The sequence below is a fragment of the Orcinus orca genome, chromosome 11 (assembly GCF_937001465.1).
Source record: "Orcinus orca chromosome 11, mOrcOrc1.1, whole genome shotgun sequence".
Taxonomy (NCBI): domain Eukaryota; kingdom Metazoa; phylum Chordata; class Mammalia; order Artiodactyla; family Delphinidae; genus Orcinus; species Orcinus orca.
The window spans coordinates 52,196,333-52,222,433 of NC_064569.1; the positions used below are offsets into that span (position 1 = coordinate 52,196,333).

At 39.8% G+C, this 26,101-nt stretch overlaps 1 long non-coding RNA gene across 3 annotated transcripts in view; it reads right to left on the reverse strand.

The window, feature by feature from the left end:
* The window catches only part of LOC117203956 (uncharacterized), a 132,985-nt gene that overhangs the window by 24,410 nt on the left and 82,474 nt on the right, over positions 1-26,101 (reverse strand). For all 3 annotated transcript variants that reach the window (XR_007469984.1, XR_007469985.1, XR_004486936.2), the window contains exons 2-3: positions 15,230-15,322; positions 7,005-7,157 (exon numbers count right to left, since the gene is read on the reverse strand). This is a non-coding gene — a long non-coding RNA (uncharacterized LOC117203956). The remainder of the gene's footprint in view (positions 1-7,004; positions 7,158-15,229; positions 15,323-26,101) is intronic.

The window sequence follows — 26,101 nt, forward strand, 5'->3', positions numbered from 1 at the left end:
TTGAAAGGGACACTATTAATGGTTACACAGGAGCATTAAGAGTGAACTGGGGCCACTATGGACACACAGGGATACATGGTCCCCCCTGTACAGAGTCAGGATTTGAACAAGTCTGTGTGGAGCCCACTGTCTTTTGATATTAATTAGAATAATCTGTAGCCAGTTCAACCAACTGCCATGAGTGCTTTATCTCACATCCATTCAGTTGTGGTCCTGTTGACATGGCCTGAGAAAGACTAGGTTCACAACCAGAGAATTTTATTCATGAAAAGCCCAAGAGCTGCATTCCTCAGTTGCAATTGGCCAGTGCTCCAGGCATGAATGGGGGAAGTTTCATCTTCAATATTTACTAAAAACAGACGCTGAAGTTTGAGAAGCAAATGTAAAGTGCTCATTCCAAAAGCCTTTTTATATACATGTTAAATCAGTTTGTGGGAAAAAGACCACAGAGATTGTTTAAACATTCATACTGATGACACAACTGTTCGAAAATATGCAGTTCCTTGTAGTTATATGTGGAATTAACTGCATATGGAGGAAGTCATCTTTTGAAACTGGATTAAAAGGAAATAGTTCATAACTCAGTGATATCAACATGCACACCATTGTGCCTGGGACTCAGCTTCACCTAGTCTTTCTTATCTCAGCCACTGTCTGAAGACATTGCTTTCTTGCTTAAGGCATCACAACTGAAGTATGTAGCTCTGTGAAGGAAAAAAAAAAAAAAAATTCTGGGTCCAGAATGGAAGCGATGTCACTTCACCCCATGTGGTACTGTTGGGAGTCTCTTTCTGACCTTGGATTCTGGAGTTCAGCTCACGTGTGTCCGCCCCTTTGTGGAGGATGCAAAGAGCTGGTCCCTCTCTACGTTTCAGTTCCTTCAGAGTAATGTAGCCAGTGTTTGGGAGCACAGTTTCCTCCCTCATCACACATCACAGTTCAATATTCAGCCTTAAATGAATTACCCAGAGTTCTTAGCAGGGCATCTTGTTAACCACAAAGCAGTTAGAGGGCTATGTTTAGAGAGAAACGGCTTATCTCTTTCACTCCAAGGCAAATCAGCAGTCATTTCCTAGAGATGGTCTTAGCATGGCTCTGGGGCTCCAGTTTCCCTACGATACAATCAGCCCTCAACCAAGGCTACATAAAGTGGTGGCACTCCCCCGTATGTCTTACTCATGGCAGTAATCACACTTTTAGTACATCTGTTGTTTTCAAATTTCCAGTCCCTATTAATTCTTCCTTTTTTTCTTTTTTAAGATATGAGGAGTTGAGAATACCCATATTCACTTTGAAGTACCCTCACTTAAATGAGAGATTTGGGAAAAAAATCGAGACATGAGGCAATCCTGAAAATATGAATAAAAGAATATAAATATTTCTCTAGCCTCTCTAGTCTTCATTAAAATACACAAGAGGAAGAAACTGGTTTGCCCTTCTATATTTAATTTGGACTCTGACCTCTTTGAAAACTTCAGCAATATGATTAATTTTAGCTTATCTTCTGGAATGTCTCTCTACCTATAAATAAGTCTATTCATCTTCAGAAGAGCATAAATATCCCTCCTGTTTTACAGTTATTTTAAAATATCTCTTACATATAATTGTAATGGGATCTATTTCCAGGACAATAGCTAAGTATCAGTTACATTTCCATCATGCTCTATTAGTTTCATGGTTGGAAAACTTAAGGAAAAATAAGTTTCTTTGGATGAATATGAATCCAGCGTTAATCGGAGTAGCATGAATAATTCAAAGAGCAAAGAGACCCTGATATTCGATCTAACAAGACCAAAAAGAATAAGAAAAGAGAAGAGAAGGAGACAGAGAAGGGAAGGGAGAGAAGAAAAAGAAGAGGAGGAAAAGAAGGAGAGCTTGGGAGCTTTTAACTTCAGGTAAAGGGATAAAAAATTCCTTTATTACATTTTTTATGTTATCCCACATAAGGTTGGAAAATCAGAAGAGCCTTTGCTACACTTCATTAGTGTCTGATTTTCCACTTTTCTATCTCCCAGAGCCTGCAGGTTCATGTGAGGTCCACGTAGCCACATAGGAAAGCGCTTTGCCTACATGAACACACTAAACCCAGCATTGCATTATTTGATGCCTTGAGGCAGGGGATGTTAAAAATTATTTCCAGTGTGAAGTTATCTTCAAATAATTAATAGTACTTACAACAATAATCTATGCTTCAAACTGGTGATAAAAGCAGCCTGTTCAAGGAGAGATGGCATATTCAGCTATTAAAAATCATATTGCTATGGGAAAAAGTTAAGTATCTGATATTTCTAGGGCCACAATTCATTTCCTATATTTGAATTCGAACCTTTAAAATGAAAACTTACACATGGAGAATTACACTTGGGACTCACACATGGGAAATGAATTACCAATTTTTTTGCTTTCTAGGACAATCCCCCATTGGAAGAACGGACTTTCCATCAGGAGACAAAGGACATGCTTTTCTCCGGAGAAATATCTCCCCATTGATAAATAATGAGCAAACGCAGAACACTTAAGTAGTGTTCCCGCCAGTAGTGCGAGCCGTGTCAGCACTAACCAGCTGGTCCTTGTCTCTTTTGCAGTCAAAGAAAATGGGAACTCAGCATGTATCCGAGTTCCCAAGGATAGGAAGATTCGAGCTGCCAGGTGTGCACGTGGGCAGAATGCCCAACTCCAGGTCATCTTACAAAAAACCTTGCTCAGGCATGGCCAGCAAAGGAAAGCAAGCAAAAGGCCACCGTTGCTATTTCTGCAACATGGTTACTCTCTGCAAGACATCCTTGTGGTGGTTTTTTTTTTTTTTTTTTTCCCAGTTGTTAAATAAACGTTCAGGGAGCACATTAGAGTCATGAAAGAAGGTTGGAATGGCGGGCAGTTCAAGTGTCGTGATTTCTACCATTCATGAAATCAACACAATTCTTTCAGTAATCAAAGGTGCGTTCAGAGGAACCAAGAATGTGGCAGGCAGGGGTGTTGAGTGAGGAACTGCCAAATAACTGTCACCTTTGGCCCATTTGCTTCTATCTACACCATCTAGGAACGGGGATCGTATTTATTAACACACTTTTCAGGCAGAGCTTTCAAGTATTCGCATGTAATTATTGCGGAGCAAATCTTGGGCAGTCCACTTTGCTTTTGTCTAACCCAGAAACGTAAACTGGAATGAGAGTGATTTTCTGCATAATTTGATCCAATGGAAGAATACTCTGGCGTCACGTGGTGATGTCAAGGTTCTTGCAGCTCATGCCTTAGAACCCAGTTACATGGGAGACCATGTTTGAACAATGTCCTTTAAAGAATTCAGTAACTAAAACCCGCTGGAAATGAGCCAAGACAAGCCTCTTGAATGCCAAATTCCACTCGAGTGGGTCAAGTTATTGGATGGCTCAAATGAATTTGGGCCAGGAAAAAAAGGTCCTCCTTTCCCTCAATAGTTGGTTTTTTGTCTGAATTATCCAGATAATGGCTTTACTTTTCAACTTTCTTTTGCCTGCATGGAGTAGAAAGGCAACGCTACTTTTTTGTCTTTTGTTGTAATAGAATTATTACCTGTAATTCTCAGAAGTCATTCTCATGAAAATGGGTAACTTTTGTATATATCAAAAAGAGCCACCTAATTTATAATAGTGATTTATGCTTTTATAATTTTTTTTATTTGTTCATTGTGATTCATTCAGCAAATATTTACTGGACAAACAAAAGACATACTATCCTTATGTATCATGCCCATTGTTTCAGAAATCTCCTACCAGCTGAAAAATCTCTTAAGGATTATGAAGCACCAGGAAAAGGTGAAAAAATTTTGGAAAAGTTTTCCTGCAGAGGCTATGTTTTTTTAAAAACAAAAAATTCACCTCTTAAGGCGCATGTATACTTTGAAGCTGACTTGGCACCTTTTGCTTGAAAAGATTTCAGGTATTAACATTTAATCATGACTTTAGTCCCCACACCCCAGATACACTGTATCTCTCCTTGAAGACTGGAGAAGTGGAAACCTTTATATTGTGACTTTTCCTTCACTGGATGATCATTTAGATCCAGGACACTTGTCTCTGACCTACTCAACTCACCAGGTCATCCTGTAACGTCAGAAAATATGAAATAAGGCTACAGGGAAGGTAGAGTTTTCTTTCCGTCTCACCTCTCATTTCCGCTCTCCCAATTCCCCTTCCCAAACTCAGCAGACCATTTGAAAAAGAAAGCAACTCATACTCCAAGGTAACCCATATGTTATGTATCTCTTTTTCTGCTTTGGTACTGATCACTGCTGTCTTGGCTCTTATAATAATAACAACAAATAACAAATAGATATCTCCCTGCTGAATAAAAGAAGCTATGTTACCCAAGGGTCAGAGGGAAGGAAGTTATGTCCTGAGGGTGCTAAGTTTTGATGTTAGGTTTGAGGATCCTTTTGAGGGCTTTAAATATGGTCTTCAGTGACCTGGCAGTTGGGAATTGAGGGAAGAGGGTGGACAGTCACAGGTACATGACAATAATGCTTGGAGACTCAACTGTTATTTGCCTGGGTGTGTTACTGCTCTCGTGAGCGACAACTACGCAACTCCAGCTCTTCAGAAGGGGTCAAGCAGAGGACAGAAAATGTTGTGGGGAGATTCAAGCATCAGATGAGTAGATAGACTGGATGATCGTAAGTTGTATGAATTCCAATTAAAATTTTTGTTTATTGTTGCAATTTTTCATCCTTTGTGTATGGGAGAGAATGTAAAATATAATGCACATATAGAAAAGTACATAAATCAAACCCCTGCAAAATCACCATTTAGGTAAAAAACAGAACATAGCCAGCACCTCAGAAGTCTCTCCATGACCCTTAATGATCACATGCCCACCATTCTGACTTTTATGGTAAACCCCTCTTTTTTTTAATAGATCTTTTCCTTAAATATGGATCTCTAAGCAATATGGTTTAATTTGTTTGTTTTCTAAACTTTATATAAGCAGAACTAAATACTTGTGTATTTTGCTATTTTTATTCAGTTTTCTGTTTCTGATTGGCCCATGCTGTTAGATATAGTTGTCCTTCATTCATTTTTGTGGCTGGATTCAGATTAAGTTTGACAGGTGAAGGCTTAGGCAAGTCCTGAGCCCCCGTGACTTAGTACTTCAGCGGGACTGGTTACTTGTGTCCAGGGTTCTGTTGCAGAGAACAGAATCCTCTCTAGATAGAGATTTACTGCAGGTTTTTAAGTGGCATGTAGATCGCTGGAAGGGCAGACAGTCTCTAGGGGGACCTTTTGGTAACCTTCCTCCCCTCTCCCCAGTCCCACCACAGTACTGGGCACCCACACATCTCCTACCACTCAGAACTTGGTCACCGCCTTGACCTTGAAGCCACTGCAATCAGAAGCTTACATGAGTAAGAAGGTACCATGCTTACAAAGCCACGAATGCTGCAGATTCCAGACCATTCTATGACTGATACAAACTTCACCAGCAAAAATGGACACCCCTTGCTTTTCTTCTTGATACCTGTGAAAAGCACCTATGCTAATGACTAAAACTCTGTTGTCATTGCCAAGAAAGACCAAACACTTCCATGACACGCTTGCCAGCAGAAATAGCAAAAGCAATACAAGGGCATTGGGTTTGCAGAGCCAAAAACACCTGGAACGTTAGCTGAAGTGGGTGGAAAATGCAGTCTTTAGCTTTCTAGCCTCTGTTATACAGGAAAGCACATTACGGCAATGGCTTTCACTCTGAGGATCAGGACTCATCATTAGTGAATCATGAAAGCACTGAAAGAAATAAAATAGAATAAAAATTTCAGAGGGCATCAGCGTAGTAAGGGTAAGTTATGTTTTGTGCAACACACACATAACGCATGTACTGCACTGCAATGTAATATGTTTTTCTTTTAAAAAAAGTTTGAAAGCCGCTACACTGGAAGGGGAGTGGAATAGATGCTAAGTGCCAATCAACCATAACCACCACACTCCTAACTGTTGAACATGGATGTAATAAATGTGTTCAATAATGAGACACTTGGCAAGTCTTGCTGGCCAGTGTAATCTAACAATCCACTCTGGAGCGTCTTTGTGTCTGGATTACCCTTTTAGCCCGACCAATTCAGAGGCATGAGGCAATGCTGGCAGCTTGGATCAAGTCCCCTCCACAGATTCCTTAACTTCAGCTAAGATCATCTCCAGAAAAGAGATGATCTTGGCAATCTGTGTGTTGGAAAGAACTGGGAGAGTGCTATGACTACTGCCACAGGTGTTTGTGTCTACCTGCCCCCCTTTTCAAGACATCCTCTGCGAATCCCAAAGTGATCTTTCTGAAACACAAATCTGATTATTTCACTCTGTTTTAAAGTATTCAGTAGCACCCTCTGACTTATAGCAGTGATCTCCAAACTTGAGGTGTTTGTTAAAATACAGACTCCCAGATTTTCCTCAGAGATTCTAATTTAAATAACATTGTGATGGGGTCCGGGAAACTGCACTATTAGTGGGAACCCCTAGTGAATAAAAAATCCAGGCTCCTTAGCATGTTTGGTCCCGTACCACGCTGGTCCTGCCTCAATTTTTCCTGCCTTGCCACCAATCCCCCTTCCCTCCTGCACCCTCCCTTCTTCCGGACAGTGAACTACTTCTGTGTCCTTTGTACTTTATGCTTTTATACCTACATTATCACATGCTGTTTCTTCTAACTGGAACATTCTACTTATCCCCACTCTCGTCAAATATCTCCCAAGCTCCCATTCACCTTAAAGGACCTAGCTCCAATATTACCTCTCTAGGAAACCTTCTCTTATATGCAAATAAAGTTTATGTTTCTTTGATACTCCACATATTTAATACTTACCTGCATTATAATACATTGTTGTATTATAATCACCTTGAATTGTAATTACTTGTTGACATTATTTTCCCTATAAAAAGCAGGAGCGTATTAGATATAAGCACTGTGTCTTATGTCTTTTTTTTTTTTTTTTTAATCTCCACAGCCTGGCACCATGTAAAAGTACTTTCAATACTTACTCAGTGAATGGATGATAGATGGATTGATAGATGGATTGTTAAATGAAAAGAACTGCTTCTCTAAGGTATGGTTTCTCTTTTGATATTGGTCTTCAACAGAGGTTAGAACTGTTGCTGCTGGAACAGCTGATCTTCTGTCAGGGTAGCTGATGCCTTTGGAAAACAAAATAAACTACATGTTAAGACCGCGTTCTATGGATTCAGCGTGAGTCATCCATAGATATCAGGCTGGTGGGTGGAGGTTCGATTAGGAGCTAAACATTGGTGCTGTCTCAAAATATCTTCCCACAAAATGCTTATCAGTCACAAGAGGAAAAATGGTGACTTTATAGTGGAGAAACTTGGTGGATATCAACTTGATCCAGTGAACAATAACCTCACTTGTTGTGGGACAGATTAACCTTGTGTGTCTCGATGTGATATCCCTACAAAAGCATATCATAGCCTTTTGCTGCAAAGAAAATATGGCCTGATTCTGGACATGAGACAAACTCAGGTAAAGGAATATCTACAGACTGAAAAGGTGGAAAGACTAAAAAATGATTCCAGATTGAGTGATATTGGAAATACATTGCAATTAAATGCAATGCATGATCTTGGATTGGCTACTGGACCAGAAAAAAAGAGACATTGTTGGGATAGTTGGAAAAACTTGAGAGTGTTCTGTGAACTGGATGGTAGAGTTGTATTGATATTGTTTTCTGATTTTGGTTGTACTGTGGTTGTGTAGGAGACTGTCTTTGTTTTGGAAAGATAGACACTGGAGGAAGTGAGAGTGATGAATCATTGGGCCTGCAGTTACTGCTTAAATGGTTTAAAAAAGAATAATGATAATATATATGTGTGTCTATCTATCTATCTATATATATATATATACATGGAGAGAGAGAGGTAGAACAAATATGGTAAAATGTTAATAATTGAGAAATCTGGGTAAAGAGAATATGGGAGTTCTCTGCACATGTCTTAAAATTTTTCTGTATTTTTGAAATAATTTCAGAATAAATTATTGGCTTCCTCTTGTGGCTGAGATAGAATGACAGGGATCAAATTTACCTTCTTGCCTCAAACAACTGCCAAGGCAACTTGAATTTGTAAGATAGAGTACCTGGGTCAGAGGAGAGAGCTGCATAGCGAACTCTGGAGATCTGCAGAGACCCTAACCCTAACCCTAACCCTAACCTTTGAGCATTTAGCAGGGTACTGATCAGCTTATGTATATGAGAAAACTGTCCAAGATTGGAGAAAACATTAACAAAAATGTATTCAACGCTCATAAAGGACCAGTTACAGTGTCTGTTCCCACCAGCCAGACTGAAAAACCTCATAATTCATGGGATATTGGGTAGAGTAGTTAGAAGGGTCTTGCCTCAGTACTAAGGGACACATTACCAAGATTAAATGCTGCTCTGGTCCAGGCTAACAAGTCTTAAAAAGCAAGACACAAAATGATCAAAATGTTTCCAAGAAACTTAACTGTATACCACAACAAAGCTTAAGACTATTTATGGGTATACAAAAATATTTAGGAGCCAACAAGGTAAAATTCACAATGTCTGGTATCCAACAAAAGAGTAATAGGCATTCTAAGAAGCAGAAAAATGTGACCTATAATGAGGAGAATAATATCAATTAAAACCTACACAGAACTGACACAGATGTTAGAATTAGCAGGCACAGACATTAAGTTATTATAACTATATTCTGAAAGCCCCCCAAATAGAGATACAGAACATATGAAAAACAAATACAAAAAATTGAACAACTAGAGCTAAAAACTACAATGTCTGAGATTTAAAAAAAATACACTGGATGGAATTAATAGCAAATTAGACATTACAGAAGAAAAAATTAGTGAATTTGAAAACATAGCAATAGAAGCAATCCAAGATGAAATGCAAAATGAAGATGATGAGCTTCAGTAGCTTTGAGACAACTTTTAACATCCGAATATACCTCTAATCAGAGTCCCCAAATGAGAGGTTGGTGAGAGAGAAAAAAAAAATAGTTGAAGAAATGACTGGAAAGTTCCAAATTTGATGGCATCTAAAAACTACATATCTGAGAATCCTAATGAACTTCAGCACAAGAAACATAAAGAAAACTACACCAAGACATATGGCAATCAAATTTCTCAAAAGTAGTGATAAATAGAAAATCTTAAAAAACAGCTCTAGAAAAACTACATCACATACAGAAGAACAAAGATAGGGAACATCACAAACTCCTCATCTGACACAATACCAGCAAGATGACAGTGGAGAAACACCTTTAAAATACTGAAGGAAAAATAACTATCAACCTAGAAGTTTATACCCAGTGAAATAAAGACTTTTTCAAAGGGAACCCTCTTACACTGTTGATGGGAATGTAAATTGGTGCAACCATTATGGAAAACAGTAGGGTGGTTCCTCAAAAAACTAAAAATAGAGTTGCCATATGATACAGCAATCCCACTCCTAGGCATATATCCAGACAAAGCTATCATTCAAAAAGATACATGCACCTCTATGTTCATACCAGCACTATTTACAATAGTCAAGACATGGAAACAACCTAAATGTCCATCAACAGATGAATGGATAAAGAAGATGTGGTATATATATACAGTGGAATACTACTCAGTCATGAAAAAGAATGAAACAATGCCATTTGCAGGAACATGGATGGACCTAGAGATTATCATACTGAGCAAAGTAAGTCAGAAGAGAAAGACAAATACCATATGATACCACTTATATGTGGAATCTAAAATATGACACAAATGAGTGTATCTACAAAACAAAAACAGACTCACAAATATAGAGAACAGATTTGTAATTGCCAAGGGGGGTGGTGGGGGAGGAGGAGAGGAAAAAAGACTTTTTCAATCACCTAAGAGCTGAAAGAATTTATCACCAGCAGCATCTCAGTATAAGAAATGTTAAAGGAAGTCCTTCAAGCAGAAGGAAAATGTTACCAGATGAAAATTTGGATTTACTCAAAAGAATGAGGAGAACCATACATGGAAACTCTGGGGAAATAGATTATTTTATTATTATTTAAACTCCTTTAAAATATTTGATTATTTAAACAAAAATTACAGCTATGTGCTATGGGGCATATGTATAAGTAAAATGGATAAAAGCAATATCATGAAGGCTAGGAAGGGAGAAATGGAAGCATACTATATAAATGGATAATATGGGAATATGTTGAACAATTCTATGTCAATAACTTCAACAATGTAGATGAAATAGATAAATTCCTTGAAAGACACAAACTACCAAAGTTCACAAAAGAAGAAATATATAACCTCCTTAGCATTATATGTATTTTAAAAATTGAATTTGTAGTTAAAAACCTTCTCATAAAGAAATTCCAAGTTTAAGTGGCATCACTACCAAATATTTAGGGAATAAATAATACTAATTCTACATAAACTCTTCCAGAAAACTGAAGAGAAGGAAATACTTCCTATCTTATTCTGTGAGCCCACTACCAAAACCAACCAAAGACATTACAGAATAAGAAAACTACAGATCAAGATTCCTCATGAACATAGATAAAAAATTTGGAACTAAATTTTAGAAAATCAAATCCAAGCATATATGAAAGGCGTAGTACATCATGACCAAGTGAGGTTTATTCCAAGAATGCAAATTTGGCTTAACGTTAAAAATCAATCAGTGTAATTCATCATATTAACACAAAAAAAGAAAAACCATATCATCATCTGAATATATGCAGAAATAGCATTTGACAAAATCCAGCATCCATTCCTGATGAAAACTCTAAGCAAACCAGTAATAGAGAGAATTTCTGCTTACTCTGATAAAAGACATCAAAGAAAACCTACAGCCAGCACAATACTTAATGATGAAAGACTGAATGCTTTCCCACTACATTCAGGAAGAATAAAAAGATGTGCCTTCTCGTACTCCAATTCAACACTGTACTAGAGGTCTGGTCAGAGCAATAAGGCAAGAAAAAATGCATTTATTTTGGAAGGGAAAAAGGAAAATTGTTTTTAATTCAGAATGCATGATTGTCCATGTAGAAAATCTGATAAAAATCTACAAAAACACTCTTAGAACTAACAAGTAAGTTTAGCAAGTTTGAAGGATAAAAGACCAGTACCAAAATCATTTGTATTTCTGAATTTCTATATTAACAACTGGAAACTAAAATTAAAAAATACTATTTGGAATAGCATTAAAAATATAAAATACCTAGGGATAAATCTGAAAAATATGGTAAGCCTTGTACACTAAAACCTATAAAATATGTCTAAGGGAAATGAACTATGACTTAAATAATTGGAGAGATATACCTTATTAATGGGACTTACGGTTCAATATTATTAAGATGATAATTCTCCCTAAATTGTAGATTCAATGCAACACCAATAAAAATCTTAGCAAGCTCTTTTCTTTTGATAGAAATTGGAAAAATGATGCTAAAATTCATATAGAAATGCAAAGAACATAGAAAACCCAAAACATCTTTGAAAAAGAAAAAGAATGTTAGATGTCTTATACGACCTTATTATAAAGACTTACTGTAAAGTCTATATAGACTTACTATAAAGTTAAAGTAATGAGGGCACTGTGGCATTGGTTCACATATAGACAAATAGGTCAGTGAAACAGATCAGAGAATGCAGAAATAGATCCACATATAACAACTGATGGATTATGGACAAAACACATGTGGACAAGTAATATTCAACATAGGTGCAAAGGCAATTCAGTGGAGGAAAAATAGTCTTTTCAACAAATGATGCTGGAAAACATTAAAATAAACCCACGAAAACAAAACTTGGATCCACACCTAAAGCCATATTAAAACATGACTTAAATTCATTAACTCAAAATAGATCATAGATTTAAATGTAAACCTAAAACTATAAAAGTATAAAAACATAGACAGGGCTTCCCTGGTGGCGCAGTGGTTTGGAGTCCACCTGCCGATGCAGGGGACACGGGTTCGTGCCCCGGTCTGGGAGGATCCTGCGTGCCGCGGAGCGGCTGGGCCTGTGAGCCATGGCCGCTGGGCCTGCGTGTCTGGAGGCTGTGCTCGGCAGCGGGAGAGGCCACAACGGTGAGAGGCCCGCATACCGCAAAAAAAAACACCAAAAAAAAAAAAACAAAAAAAACATAGACAAAGATATTTTAGGTAGATACATTACATACATGATCTATAAAAGAAAAAAAAGGTAGTGATGATTCAGCAAAACCTTCAACATTAAAGACTTGTGCTGTTTACTTAGCTTTACAAGTAAGTATTAAAGTGTTGGACAAAAAAAATCCATCCTATGGAAGGTGTCCTGCCCATGTGCTCCATTCCTTCCTGCTGTTTGGGTCCCTGAAGCTGCCCTGGTTCATGTCCTTTCTGAGTCCTGGTTTACATGTTTCTTCAATCCATTGAACATCCCCAAATCTTTCCGTTAAGTTCCTTTCTTTGCTCAGAACCTCTTTCTGTTGATTGCAACCAAAAACCCTTAACTGATAATGTCTTGTTAAATTAGATATTCAAATCTTTCCATTTCCCTGGTTAGAGCAAAAGGTGTATCTTTAGATTTCAGTTGAATGAATACAATAACTAAATCTAGATAAAATGACCATCGTTTCCTCTTATGAAACTCAAGAGGAAACAGGTGGTGGTGGGGGAGATATACTGCAATTCCGTACACCCAGGCTGTATTAATGGGAATAATTTGGGGGGAGGGGGTTCTGACTATGAGGTTTTGTGTATCCCCAGTGCCTATCAGTGTGCCTACCACATTCTAGGCATAAAGTCAAAGAGCACACTCACCATATCCTTCCAGCAGCATCACTGCTGTGAGGGTGCCACAATTTGAAGGCTAAATTCTTCATTGGAAAATACTCGGAAGTTATTTTGCCAATTACAGGGAGGTTTTGTTCCTCCATATCACCCACAAATCATTATCCTTACCTTGCATTCTTGTTAAGTAAATTAAAGTTCTATTGCATGGACTGCCAACGACCTTGCACTGGACTGTCGTTTTATGACCCAACTCTTGGTTTTACTTTCATATGAAAATAATAACCGAGGTTCCCAAATGCCAGATGATTTGAACTAGTACAGCAGTTTTGGCAATTTCTTTTAAAGAAGCATGAACAACATATGCCTTCAAGATTCAAAGCATCTGCTGAAAGCATTTACACTTTGCATCCTTGATCTGCGAGCAGACTGTAGAATAATCCTCTGCCACCTGAGTAGGGGTGGTGTGTCTGGACGCTCTGCAGGTATTATAGAATCTGCATTTCTTGCCCATAGAATTAGCAAATGCTCTACCTGTATGTGAAAGAGAGCATTTCTAGTAGAAGTGGTCTCTTTAATGTCTAATACATGTAACAATGTAGTTTCACTGTCTTTTGTGAGACCATTACAAATATGAAATCCCATTCAATCAGTAGGTGCATTTTGCTTCAGGCCAAATGTGGCATTCCCTCCAAGAAGCCCCTAAAGTGCAGTGTTCAGATGGCAACAAGCTTTCTACCATGAATATAAATAGCAGCCTGCCAACCAGGCTTTTGATTCCTTTTTGGTGAAGTTGATAGCTCTGAACAATGATGATTTTCAGGTAGTCAGTGCACTGCTAATAATCCCATGAGCTCATCAAATAGTCTAGTCTTATGTGAAGCAGAATACTTCTTACTGTGATAAATTGCTGGAGTCCCATAAATGGTCAGAAATGCAGTACACATATATTGAAGGGGCACTAATTTTGTTTGCTTCAAGAGAGTTTAAATGCCTCCCTTTGTCATAGAAATCCCAGAAAACAGGAGAAATGATATCAAGCTTGTTCATATGCCTCCAAACTGTCATTTAAAAAAAATTCACCAGTTCCAGGGTTTGATTATAAGTATTTTTAATGAATGGAATTAATATTCATTGAAGCATTACCAATCATTCTTGAAAATGGATTTGCATTGTCGGTCTTCTAGTTGTGCTTAAGATGACATTTGTGTCCTCAGAAAAGATATTCAACATCTGCAAGTATTACAGGTAGAACTTGACTTCTTCAAAACTCCTCTGGCTCCCTCCATCCACCCTGTAGCCTAAATTTACTGCATCCTGCAAGGTCAGGAAGACAATTAGACCAAGTTTTCCCTCCTTACCGCCAACCCCACCTTCATCGGCCACTGTACTCACTGGCATACGTAATGATAACAGTTCTTTATTTGCCAAGTCTATTTTAAGCCATCAACATATAGAAGCCACTCTTCTGAACCTCCTGTGGCAGCAGTTCCTTAGAATTGCAAAAAAAAGGCCATCTGTTGTCTCAACTATCTGTGGAGCTGGAGTGAAGGCTTAACTTAATGCTCTTCAGCAGAGCAATAGGAAAACATCCATCACGCAGTGACAGGTTAGCTCGTCTGCCCCAATGAACGGATGTCTGCAATTGCACACATTAAGGAAACAGAGTTGATCACCCTAAGGATACAATAAAATCTCAGAACTTCAAGCAACTAAGGACTACTGCAAAGGGGCCAGATTCTTCCAGAACGCAAAAGCTATTTGCTAATTGTATATTTGGTGCATTCCACATTCACATGAAACTCTCAGGCCTTGGTATTGCTGACTGGGTGGGCGCTCTGGGGTCCTTGATGTGTTGGACTTTTGAGTTTTCCATTCCTGAAGTAGAATTAGCAAAATGACTCTGATTGCTCGCCCTGTGGGGAGGCAAGCTGGCTTTGCCTGCCCACATAGAAGACCTGGGAGAGTGGGGAGAGGCAGGCTCCATGATGGGACGGATGCAGGCAGGGTTTCTGTGCAGTTTAGTTTGTAGCACTTTCCTCTGATCTCTGACACTCAAACTTCCTCTTTTTCTCATTTTCTCACTTGCCCAGAAAATAGAAGTCTTCATACAGGATCTTCTTAAATTTCCCACCACTGAACCTGTAAACCTGTTTTTATTCACACTCATTCTTCTCACCTTGTTATAAAAAATAAGCACTGCCAATATTTATTAAGCAATTATGTACCAGGCAGTGTCTTGAATACTTTCCTGATATAAACTCAATTAATTCTCAAGCAGCTCTGTGAGATAGGCAACTGTATGGTCAACAAAATGTTGGTGAGGCCACTCAAGGGCAGAGTCCCAGCAACTTGTTTAGTCACACAACTGGGAGGTTGCAGAGCCAGGCTTCAAACACAAGTGTTGTGACTGCAGACCCCGTCTTATCTACCACACTGTCCGGAATGAGGAGACCCACCTGCTGTTGATTAATGCCTCGCGCTCTGCTCTCATGTCATCCTTCTGGAAAGATGATTGAGTGTCCACTCCGTGCCAGGCACTGGGCTAGGTCCTGGGGATAGAATAGTACACAAAAATAGGTATTAAAGAAGTAGACACATTAACTCATATGTAATGAATGACAATGATGTGAGAAAGGAATACAAGACTGGGAGCGCACATAATAAAAGGACCTCGACCTAATTGATGAGGCTTCCCAGAAGAAGGGCTATTTATGCTGGACAGTGGAGGGTGGATAGGAGTTACCTTGGGGAAAAGGAGCAAGAACAGTCATTATGGAGGAAAGCAGATGTCAAAGATGAGCCCCCAGCTCATGGCTGGCTCATAAAAAGGTTAGTCACTCACTATTTTTGGAAGAGGACACGTAAGCAATTTCCTGATATTTTCCCTTGACTGGAAGTAATTTTATTATATAGTATTTAATATATTTTGTATATTTAAATAGTTTAACAAATATATAAAAATACATACTAAAATAAATGTATATACAAATATATAGATGAATAGAGATATATGTGCATACACACATGCATGCGTGTGTATGTGTGTGTGTGCATGTGTGTATCTCTATCCAAAAGCAGGAAACCAGAAAACCAACCCTGAAACGTTAAGAAATGTCATGATAGAGAAAAATGAACTAGGGGCCAGAAGTTCATGATTCTAGTACTGGCTCCGCCATTAACAATCTGGGTGACCCTGGCCCTTGGTTTCGTGTCTGTAAGACAGAGATGTACCCGCCTTGGTTTAGTCCCCACAGGCACTGCAAGGATTCAATGATATAACCTACAGAGGGGAACAAGCTTTGTAAACATTTCCATGTTCTGGCTAGGAGCTTTGGAAAATGCTAGTTCAGTGGAGATTCCAGGGAAGTTTGCTTCAGTTTCCTCTGCATTATTGGATTTCTTGTTGCAAAAAAAAAAAAAAAAAAAGTGTGTGCTTTGTGAACCAGGATTTCGGAGCCCCAGACTTCCTTAAGAAGCACAGCATACGTCCCCGAGGGTATACGGTACACACTCCCCTTTTAACAACTTTGCATTTCACTTAAGCTCAGCGTTTCTGCTTCAAAATGAATGCCACCCTGCAGCTGGTGTTGGCTGGTCTTAGTTCATTTTGTGTTAGTGATTAACACAGCTGAAATTGGTTGGAAAAGGAGGAGAATGCTGTTCTGCTTGATAAAAATAAAATACATTCTTTCAATAGAGGAAGTGAACAGAAAGCAAGCAATCGACTGGGGAGCAGGAGGGTGGTCTTACAACTTCAGAAGGGAATTTAAAGTTTGGCATTGGATGCCACTGGCTTCCAGTCCTAAATGGGACATATTGAACTGTGTGTCTTGGATGTATACACACAGACGCACACACACACGCACACGCACACGTGCATACACACATATACATGCTTATGTCTCTGTACAGATATGTAAATATGTGTATTTATATTCATAACGCACCCCTTATAGAGTTCAATGGGTTCTGAACTGCACTGGTGTACAGTTTTATGCTTTGAGATGATTTTTCTGTTATTTTAAGAAATTGGAACTTTTAGCTATTCTAAATTTATTTCTACTGTTTTAAGTCAGGAGTTTTAGTTGTAAGCAGCAGACAGAAAGCCATTCTAGGAGGAGAATTTATTAAAAGGCTTTTGAGTAGCTCACGGATTTGTCAGATAACTTAGCCTGATTCTCAGCTCCACTACCAGGAACAGTGCCCAGAATCCAACTGTGGAACTGCTCTGGGGAGGATGTCACAGTGACCCCGAGGCCCTGCAGCTGGCACGTCTTGGGCTGCCAGCTCTGAGAACTGGACACTGCCTCTGGCATTACCAGCTCCGCTGGCCCAGGACCTTGATTACCCTGTAGCTACCACCACGGCCAGAGTCTTCCTCACCATCCAAGCTCCTTGTATCACAAATTCCAGATTCTAAGTCTGTGATGGATGCATCTGATTGTGGGAGCCTGGGTCACATGTTTGGGCCCTCACTGTAGAGAAATTTGGAAAACAATGAATATACAGCATTTTCAGCTTCTCTGCTGCTTAATAACCTGGCCTTCCACCAAGAATCCCAAGGCAGAGAAGTTTGCAAATATGGGTAAGGAGTTCAGATACTTTCTGGGCAACCAAAAAAGAATGACAAATGTCCACTGTGACAGAGTAGTGCTAACAACTGCCAACTCCAAATTCAGAGGGTCGAGCCTGGCTTCCTTCCCGAAAAAACTCTTTGAGAAAGGAATCTACGCACTGAATTCCTGGTCTCAGGAAGAGTTGCAGTCTCCCAGGAATACCCTGATATATCACAACAGGAAGAAAGCAATACAGCACATGCCTAAGAAGCAGCTATTTCCATGAAGGTTTAAACAACAGAAACCCGAATAAAGAACAAAAGCAGAACCATTGATATAAAACATATGATACGTTTCAGCTGAACTATCAAAACATCTCTCACTTTTTTTCCAAAAAACAATGTTTTAGAAATGACCCATCTACTGTCTCCAGAAGGAGATGACTTTTATCCAAAGGCAATTCGGTTTCTTCAGGTTCACGAAACGAGCACTTCCTGCCTTCCGCTGTTCCACTACGGTGACAAATTCATTCGGTGAGTTGTAGAAAGCTCCTGGTCCTTCCATGAAGTTTGCTATGCCATAGGTCAAATAAGAAGGCCTGTTGCCTCTGGAATTGTCATTCTTAGACCATCTGTAGTAGTTCCTCAGTATTCTTGAGAAAAAAAAGGAGGGGGGGATAACAGCCTCTATAAAGTAGTAGTTATGCTCTACATGGAGCCCCCTCGTTGACGCTGGTGAGGAGCTATGTTTGGGTGAGGGGTTTCAGTTAAACAAACCTCTGTGAAGGCCCGGCTCGGGCATACCCGCTGTATCCTCATGCCAAGATCTTCCCGGAAGGAGTCTTCTGAGGATTTAGGTCTCTGAGTGTGGAAAGCTGGTTGGGAGCCAGCACACCTTCTCCGAAGGCACAGAAACATTAGGGTGCAGTATCAAACAGCCTTTCTTTCTTTACCCAGTCTCCGTTCACCCTTTGGAAAAAATATTTTAATATCAATTTTAACATCCCACGATTGCAGAGTGACCACCTGTCACCTCTCACCACAGATCAACAACCGCAGTCCCCCAGAGTCTCTGGCAGAAGGTCCTGCTTGCAGAGGAAGCAATTCGGCCGGCCTCTGGAAGGCAGCCGAGCAGCAGCAGGAGGCCTGTTAAATCCACAATTGTAGACTCTAGGGGTGGGCATTTTCTTGTGGCGTATTAAGTAACACACCTACTCAAGTTACTGTGTGAACTCAGTGGACAGCTGCCTTTTCAGTGAGAAGCAGAGGCTTGCACTGCACTCTGCCCACCCCGCCCCCCAAGTTCAAGCATAGATTCGTGAGACAGGGATGAACGGGAAAGAACAGTGAAAATGGAAGAACATCTGAATGAAGATTCCACCGGCCAGGAGTTACTCAGTAATGGAGAACTGCAAGTGCTTGAGGGTTCACCCCAACGTCACAACGAAATAAAGACTGCATGTACCCTAAGTCAAGATGGAAGCAGTTAGGAAGATCCAGTCAAAATGAAAATGGTCTCTATCTTCACGTTTGTCCAGGAAGAAACGCCCGAGGCAGGATGGAAAATGGTGGTTCAGAGGAAAGATGTTGAAGTCAGGAATATGTGGGTCCGAATTCCTTAAAGAGTCGGCATGACCTTGCACGTGTCTTGCTTAATCTCTCTAAGCTTCATTTTTCTCTTTCACGATGAAAATAGTATCGTGTCATCTCATAAGGTTGTTGTGGGAGATAAATGAGATCGTAAATATAAAACAGGTGATACCTACTAAGCACACACTTTATGGATCAGCTATTTTAATGTTTTCATGGCTAGTGGTAGACTAGTGTGGTTAAGACAGCCCTTTTTCCCCTGCTTGGTGAATGACATAGATATCTTTTCCTTTAAGGTAGTGTCATGTGCTATTCACATTTAATATTCTATTTCATAACATGTTTCTATTTAATGAAAAACTTAAAAAGAAAACTTTCACTCTGTGCCTCTTGCTTTGTGCTTTGCGAGGTAGATGCTTTCCTCATAAACTTCCTGAAATGAATTCTGATGGATTTAAATAGAAGAATTCCATGTGAGAGGGAAAATATAGTACCCAGAAAGGGAACCCGAGAAGGAAGGCAAGTAAAGAGAAGGAAAATGTGTGGAAATACCATTTACAGGAAGACCCCTTACCCTCCTGTCTAGACTGAGTAATATAACAATGACCAATATAGGGTGTCATAGAAATGCTAATGCATAATGGAAGTAATGATCGGACTTGAAGAGAGTTTACCTCTGCTTTTATTGTGTATTCCCTTCACAGCATAGAGTCCAACTTTCTGTGGTGAGGTAGAAGGGCATGAAATATAGATTGTCAGGCCTTTGGGGATTCTGAGGAATGAAAGGTACTTAACAAGGATAGAATTCATCCTGGGCTTATTATTACCTTGCCCTCTTCCGTCTCAGAGTCTCTTGTATCATGAAGTAAGTTTGGCAAGAAAGTAGGAGAGAGAGAGAGAGTCATTTTAAATGATGGAGCAGGAAGTCTGTTCCTGGGCAATTTTTGGCAAGTTTGAGGATAAACAAGGAGTGAGGTAATGAGACTAGCTCAGCAGTTCTCCAACTCTCTTATTTCCTACCCCTTCAGAGAGCCCGTCTGGTTTCTCCTGTTAAGGAGAGAGCTATAGGAATAGGTTTCCTTTGTTTTACCTCAGAAAGAAAATATGCTATGAGAGGCAAGAACAGGACCTAAGAGGACACAGGAGGTGAAAATGAGGGAGGGGGAGTCAAAAGGAAAGGGGGCCTTTGGCAGATGTGTGATTTGGAAAAAAAAAAACAGGAATCGGGTGATAATGTGGAAGGAAAAGAACTAATATACTTTACCACAAATTTCTGTTCAGAATTTGACAGCTCTGATTTCTTTAAACCTTTTGGAATTTCCCTACAGCCTTTCAACATATTGTGGTTCCCAACTTGAAGACATTTGACAAAAGGGTTATGAATGAACAATGGAAAAACTCTGTGCTCCAAACCTGAGATCAAAAAAGACTTTATTTCTGACATTTCCTACTTTAAAAAAGAAACCCCTTTTTTCATAGGGAGCACTAACCAATGAGAACAAATTTATACTTTCTAAATTTTTCTCATGAAAACCCCTTTCAGATGCATGCTCAGATTTACGGGGGATATGAAATGTCTCCAAATGCCAATTTGGAATTTTATGCAAATCTTAGAATCATAGACATCTAGATATGGGAGGTACCATGTAAGTCAACTCATCTGGAGTCCACCTGCCGCAGGACAGCCTCCTACCTGTATAACATCCCTGTTTTTTTTTTAACATCTTTATTGGGGTATAATTGCTTTACAATGGTGTGTTAGTTTCTGCTTTATAACAAAGTGAATCAGTTATACATATACATATGTTCCCATATCTCTTCCCTCCTGCGTCTCCCTCCCTCCCACCTTCCCTATCCCACCCCTCCAGGCGGTCACAAAGCACCGAGCTGATCGTCCCTATTAGATGCTAAATGAGCCTCTGCTTCTATACATGGAGAACTCAATGGTTCCCAAGGCAGATCATCCCTTTGTGAGAAGCTATCATGTCAGAAGATTCTGTATTGAGTCAAATCTACCCCCCTCCTTCACCCCAATGTTTACCAATTGGATCTAGTTTTGTCCTGTGTAACTTCACATCATAACTCTAAAATTAATAACTCTTCTACAAAATTGCCCTGAAAATATGTGAAGACAGCTCTCATTTCCCCCACTAATTTTCTCTTTTCCAGGTAAAGAGATAGCTCCCCTTTCTGCATCCATTCCTCAGTTGTATAATTTCCAGATAATTCTCCATCCCCATAACACTGTAGTAGTTTCTTTCTTCCTTCACTTTTTTTTTTTCCCTCTCTTTTAAAGGGCAAACTTTCCTAGAAGAGCAAACAAAATGTACTTTTCTAAGATCTGATTGGGCTTAACCATTCCATACGCATTACGGCGTATAATAGTGGACTATAAAATGTTTTATTGCTTTGCATTTGAATAGAGGATGACTGCTTTTGTTAAGCAAGCTCTTTCCAAACAAGTCATAATAAAAACTTTATAGCATCCCACTTCATCACATAACTTTTTAATGCTTTTGTTTGGTTTTGGTTCTGGTTTTCAGTCCTTCTTCACTTTTTTTTTCCCCCTTGATGTATCAGAGTTATTCTGGAAATTCCCATGGAGAGTTTCAAGTTGGAAACCTGGTCCTAAAACGTCTTTTCCTTGAGACCGTCTCCTGGGTTTGGACTGTGAATCAGACTGTGGAAATGATGATGCCATCTGCGTGGTAGGGCCCAGTGCAGTGCATATGGGCAGTATAAAGTCAGTTTATATATGGCTTGAAATTGTATCCCAGGGTTTGGAAAATGCAGAAGTTTATGTGATGGATTTCATGACCACACATGAGGTGTTGTGGAGATACATACGTATCTTAAAATATACATAGCTACAAGAATATACATGTCTGTATATACCTATAATGGAAAGCTTTAAGCTATCAAAGGCTTCAGGCAAATATTTTACAGCTATCTAATAGCGGGTATTTATAACTTAACCTCTTGACTTCAGAAGTTGAGATTTGGCACTACAAACACCAAGTAAATACCAGCCATGATTAGTGTAGGAAATTCATTCCATTGGCACCAGATAATTAAGGTGGCCTTACTTTAAACATTTGTTCGAACGTGTAAAGGGAGTACTAGCATTTTTAAAGCACCAGGACTGATTTTGAGATGCCTCTCTCTGGGATTCTGATTTTAAACACTTATTTTGGGACTTAACCAAAAAAAAAAAAAAAAAAAGTCTGTCTATGAAAAAAGTAGGATAAGTTAAAAGATTTAATGAATCCTTTTTCCTCTTCATCACCCACACCCGCTCCCTGAAATATTATCAGTATTTGTGGGTATGCTGGGAATAAGAAGATAAGCCTGTCAGTTTAACTTCAGTTAGAGGGAAGGACTCTGTAACTACTTGAAGGTATCAAATCAGGAACAGTTGGAATAGCAAGCTTGATTAAAGACAGCTAACATCATTTCAGGAAGGGGAGTCGTGCTGAACTAATTTGTTGGAATTCTTTGAGGAAATCACTGCCCCAGTGAGCTGGCTGGGGGAAGGGAGGAGATTATAGACTGAGTTTTTCAGAAAGTGCTCTACAGAATTCTCCACTGTTGGTGAAAATGTTTAAGGTCTGAAGTCATACAAATGCAGGACAATTGGCATATTGGACTAAAAACTGGCAAAAGGGGAGGAAAGAAATGGTAACTATGAACAGAAATGTGTCAGCCTTGAACACAGTATCATAAGAGGGATCAGAGGAGAAGCTGCATTTGGCAGACGAATGGGGCTTTCCCAGGACACCAAAGGTGTCCCTCTGGGAAGTTTATATAAAAGGGAGTTGGGGTGGTGGGTGGGAACTCTTGGAAGAACTGGGCCACAAGCAGACAGACTCTTTTTTGTGGGGACTTTACCTCCAGTTGGAAGGACTCTGCATTATCATGTCCTGGTTGTCAGCCTGAGCTACATAGCACATTTCTTTCTTTCTTCTTCTTCTTTTTTTTTTTGGAGAGTCTCCAAAACAAATATACTAAGCAATTCTCTTTGATTTAAAACCTACCATAGCATGAACCCAGAGCAATCTAGATATATTCTAAGATGAAACTACCTTTTCCCCTTTCTGAAGTTGTTTAAAGAGATATGAGAATTCATAAAACAACATTTTATACCTCACTTTCAGTGATTTAATATTCTGTTTCCTACAGAGCCACAATTCTGACTAGGGATTATGTGGCCCTTTCCACTCCATCCACCTCCAAACTTTCCCCTGATGTGGCTGTTTCTCTGCTCATTAGTGTCTTTGGCAGAGTCCAGAAAGGAAAACCAAGGTTGATCAAAATTAATTTGTTTCTAGGCCTTGTATACTTTCTACAAGACAAGGTGAAACTCTCGGGGAATAGTCGTTAACCTTCCTTTGAGTGTTTTGTTTTGCAGGATTATGGGAAGAAAATCCCCTGCCCACGTAGAGAATGGACTTGAGGACACAGGGAGGTGGAAGGGTAAGCTGGGACGAAGTAAGAGATTAGCACTGACATATATACACTACCAAATGTAAAATAGATAGCTAGTGGGAAGCAGCTGCATAGCACAGGGAGATCAGCTCCATGCTTTGTGACCACCTAGAGGGGTGGGATAGGGAGAGTGGGAGGGAGATGCAAGAGGGAGGAGATAAGGGGATATATGTATATGTATAGCTGATTCACTTTGTTATAAAGCAGAAACTAACACACCATTGTAAAGCAATTATACTCCAATAAAGATGTTAAAAAAAGAAATGCTTTGCTGGGGTGGGGGGATAGATTGGGAGTTTGGGATTGACATGTACACACTACTATTTAAAATAGATAACCAACAAGGACCTACTGTATAGCACAGGGAACTCTGCTCAGTATTCTGTAATCACCTAAATGGGAAAAGAATTTGAAACAGAATAGATACGTGTATATGTATAACTGAATCACTTTGCTGTACACCTGAAAATAACACATTGTTAATCAACTATACTCCAATTTAAGATTTAAAAAATTTTTAAATACTTTGCGGAAACCCTTTGGGGAGTTCAGGGTTGGAACATGAGCCGCCTGTTCTCCTTGCCTTGTCCTGCAATAAACCTTTCTCTGCTCCCAAAAAAAAAAAAAATCCCCTGCCCACATTTGCCCCAAATAATCTCCCTCACTGGTTCTGGATAAATAGGTTTTCCCAGAGGGAGACAACCTATTAGATCTTTGTTTTGGCTTAGATAATACATTTGAGGAAGGGGGATATCAGAAGAGTAAATTTTGATGAAGAATCTGGGGGCAGTGTTTTCTAGGAACCAGTGCCTCAGGGGGCAGAGAAGTAACATTAACGAGGAAAGCAGTGAATGCCAGAGAGTGGAAACGGGGTGTTTGTGGTGCTTGCAGAAAGCACAGCACCAAGGAAGGGTGTCCACATCCAGAGACATTTGGAGCACTGGGCTGGCCAAACCATCCCGTCTGATGGCTGGATTAGGCCCTAGGGCTGCAGTTGTGGGATGTCTGGATTAGAGCAATAGTTTCCAAACTGAGAATGAGGAGCACTTTTCAATGTAAAAGAAAAGTGAGTTTTCCCAATATTATAGTTTCATATCTATTAAGAAAATTCACAAAAACAAAACATTTTGATGCATGATTATAATATATAAAAATGAGTTTTGTGATACCCACTGAGTCTGAGGCTGTGAATATGAAATCGAACATGAAGTAGCCCCTCCCACAGTCTCGTGGGCTAGGTGACCAAGTCAAGAGGTGATCACCAAAGACTCTGTTTACTGATGGAAGAGATGTGAGCATGTGGTGCTACAGGGTCACAAAGGTCGGGGAAGACTTCCCCAAAGAGGTGGCAACTCAGGCAAGACTAATGTATTAGTGGCAGGTGGCCAGAACTTGGCATACGTGGGGTACTTTACGGAAAAGAGAACAGCGTGTGCAAAGGTTCTGAGGTGAGAGAACAGGTTTCTCTCCAGGAGATCAGTCCAGATCAGTCCAGCTAGAATAGAGTGAGGAGAGAGAGAAAGTGATGAGTTAAATCTAGAAAGGAATGCAAAGGACAGTCACTGGGCAATCTACATGGGTAATTCACACAGCATATTTCCTTGGCTTTAAATTAAGAACAAAATGACTGTATAAATCTTAGAGCTTCTGACAAGGCTCACACTTTGGGAACCAAATGTACTACAGCAAGTGGAACTGTGCAGTCCAGTATATTAGCTTGCCAGGGCTGCCATAACAAAGTACTACAAATTGAGTGGCTCAAACAACAGAAATGCATTGTCTTACAGTTCCAGAGGCTGGAAGTTTGAACCAAGGTGTCAGCAGGATTGGTTCCTTCTGAGGGATGTGAGGCAGAGATGTGTTCTAGGCTTCTCTCCTTGGCTTGTTGACAACTGTCTTCATGTTTACGTGATGTTCTCTCTCTATACAGATCTGTCTTCAAATTTCCCCTTTTTATAAGGACACTAGTCATATTGGATTTGGTCACCCTAATGACCTCATTTTAACTTGATTACCTCTATAAAGACCCTGTCTCCAAAATATGGTCATATTCTGAGGTACTGGTTAGATTTCATCGCATGAATTTGGTGGGGGGGGGGACACCATTCAATTCATAACACTCAGATTAGAGTACTCAAAGCGAGTTGGGGGACCCAGAGCATTTGGCAACTTGCTAGAGGTTCCGGGGTACCTGAAGGGACAGGAGAATGGAGAGGGACAGCCAGGAAGAGGAGGGGAGGGGAGGGGGCTGCAAAGACCAGATCTGGCTCTTTCCCTACACTTGCCTCCAATTGGCCCAACTCCATGATTCCTGACAAGCTGGCTGTACCAAACCACAGGGAGTAATCATTGAATTTCATAGATAAGGAAAAGGTTGAAGTCACTTCCCTTCTCTTCCTTTGCACTGTCTAACGGACCATCTTGCTAACAAAGAAGATCTTCTCCAAATGAATGCCTCCCTCTTGTCATGGGGAAGCCTAATCCAGAGTTAATTTTGACCTTGGCTCTTTGGAGAGAGTCACCTAATCAGAGTATTTCTCAGGAGAGATGTGTTCCCCACAGCCTTGCCTCCCACAGCAAATAGCCTCCTTCAGGGCTCAGAGTAACTCGTGCTGTCCGAATTATGCAGCGTCAAAAAGACCACTTAGAAACAGCCACCCATTCACTCAGTTTGGACAAAAACAAATCAAATGAAACA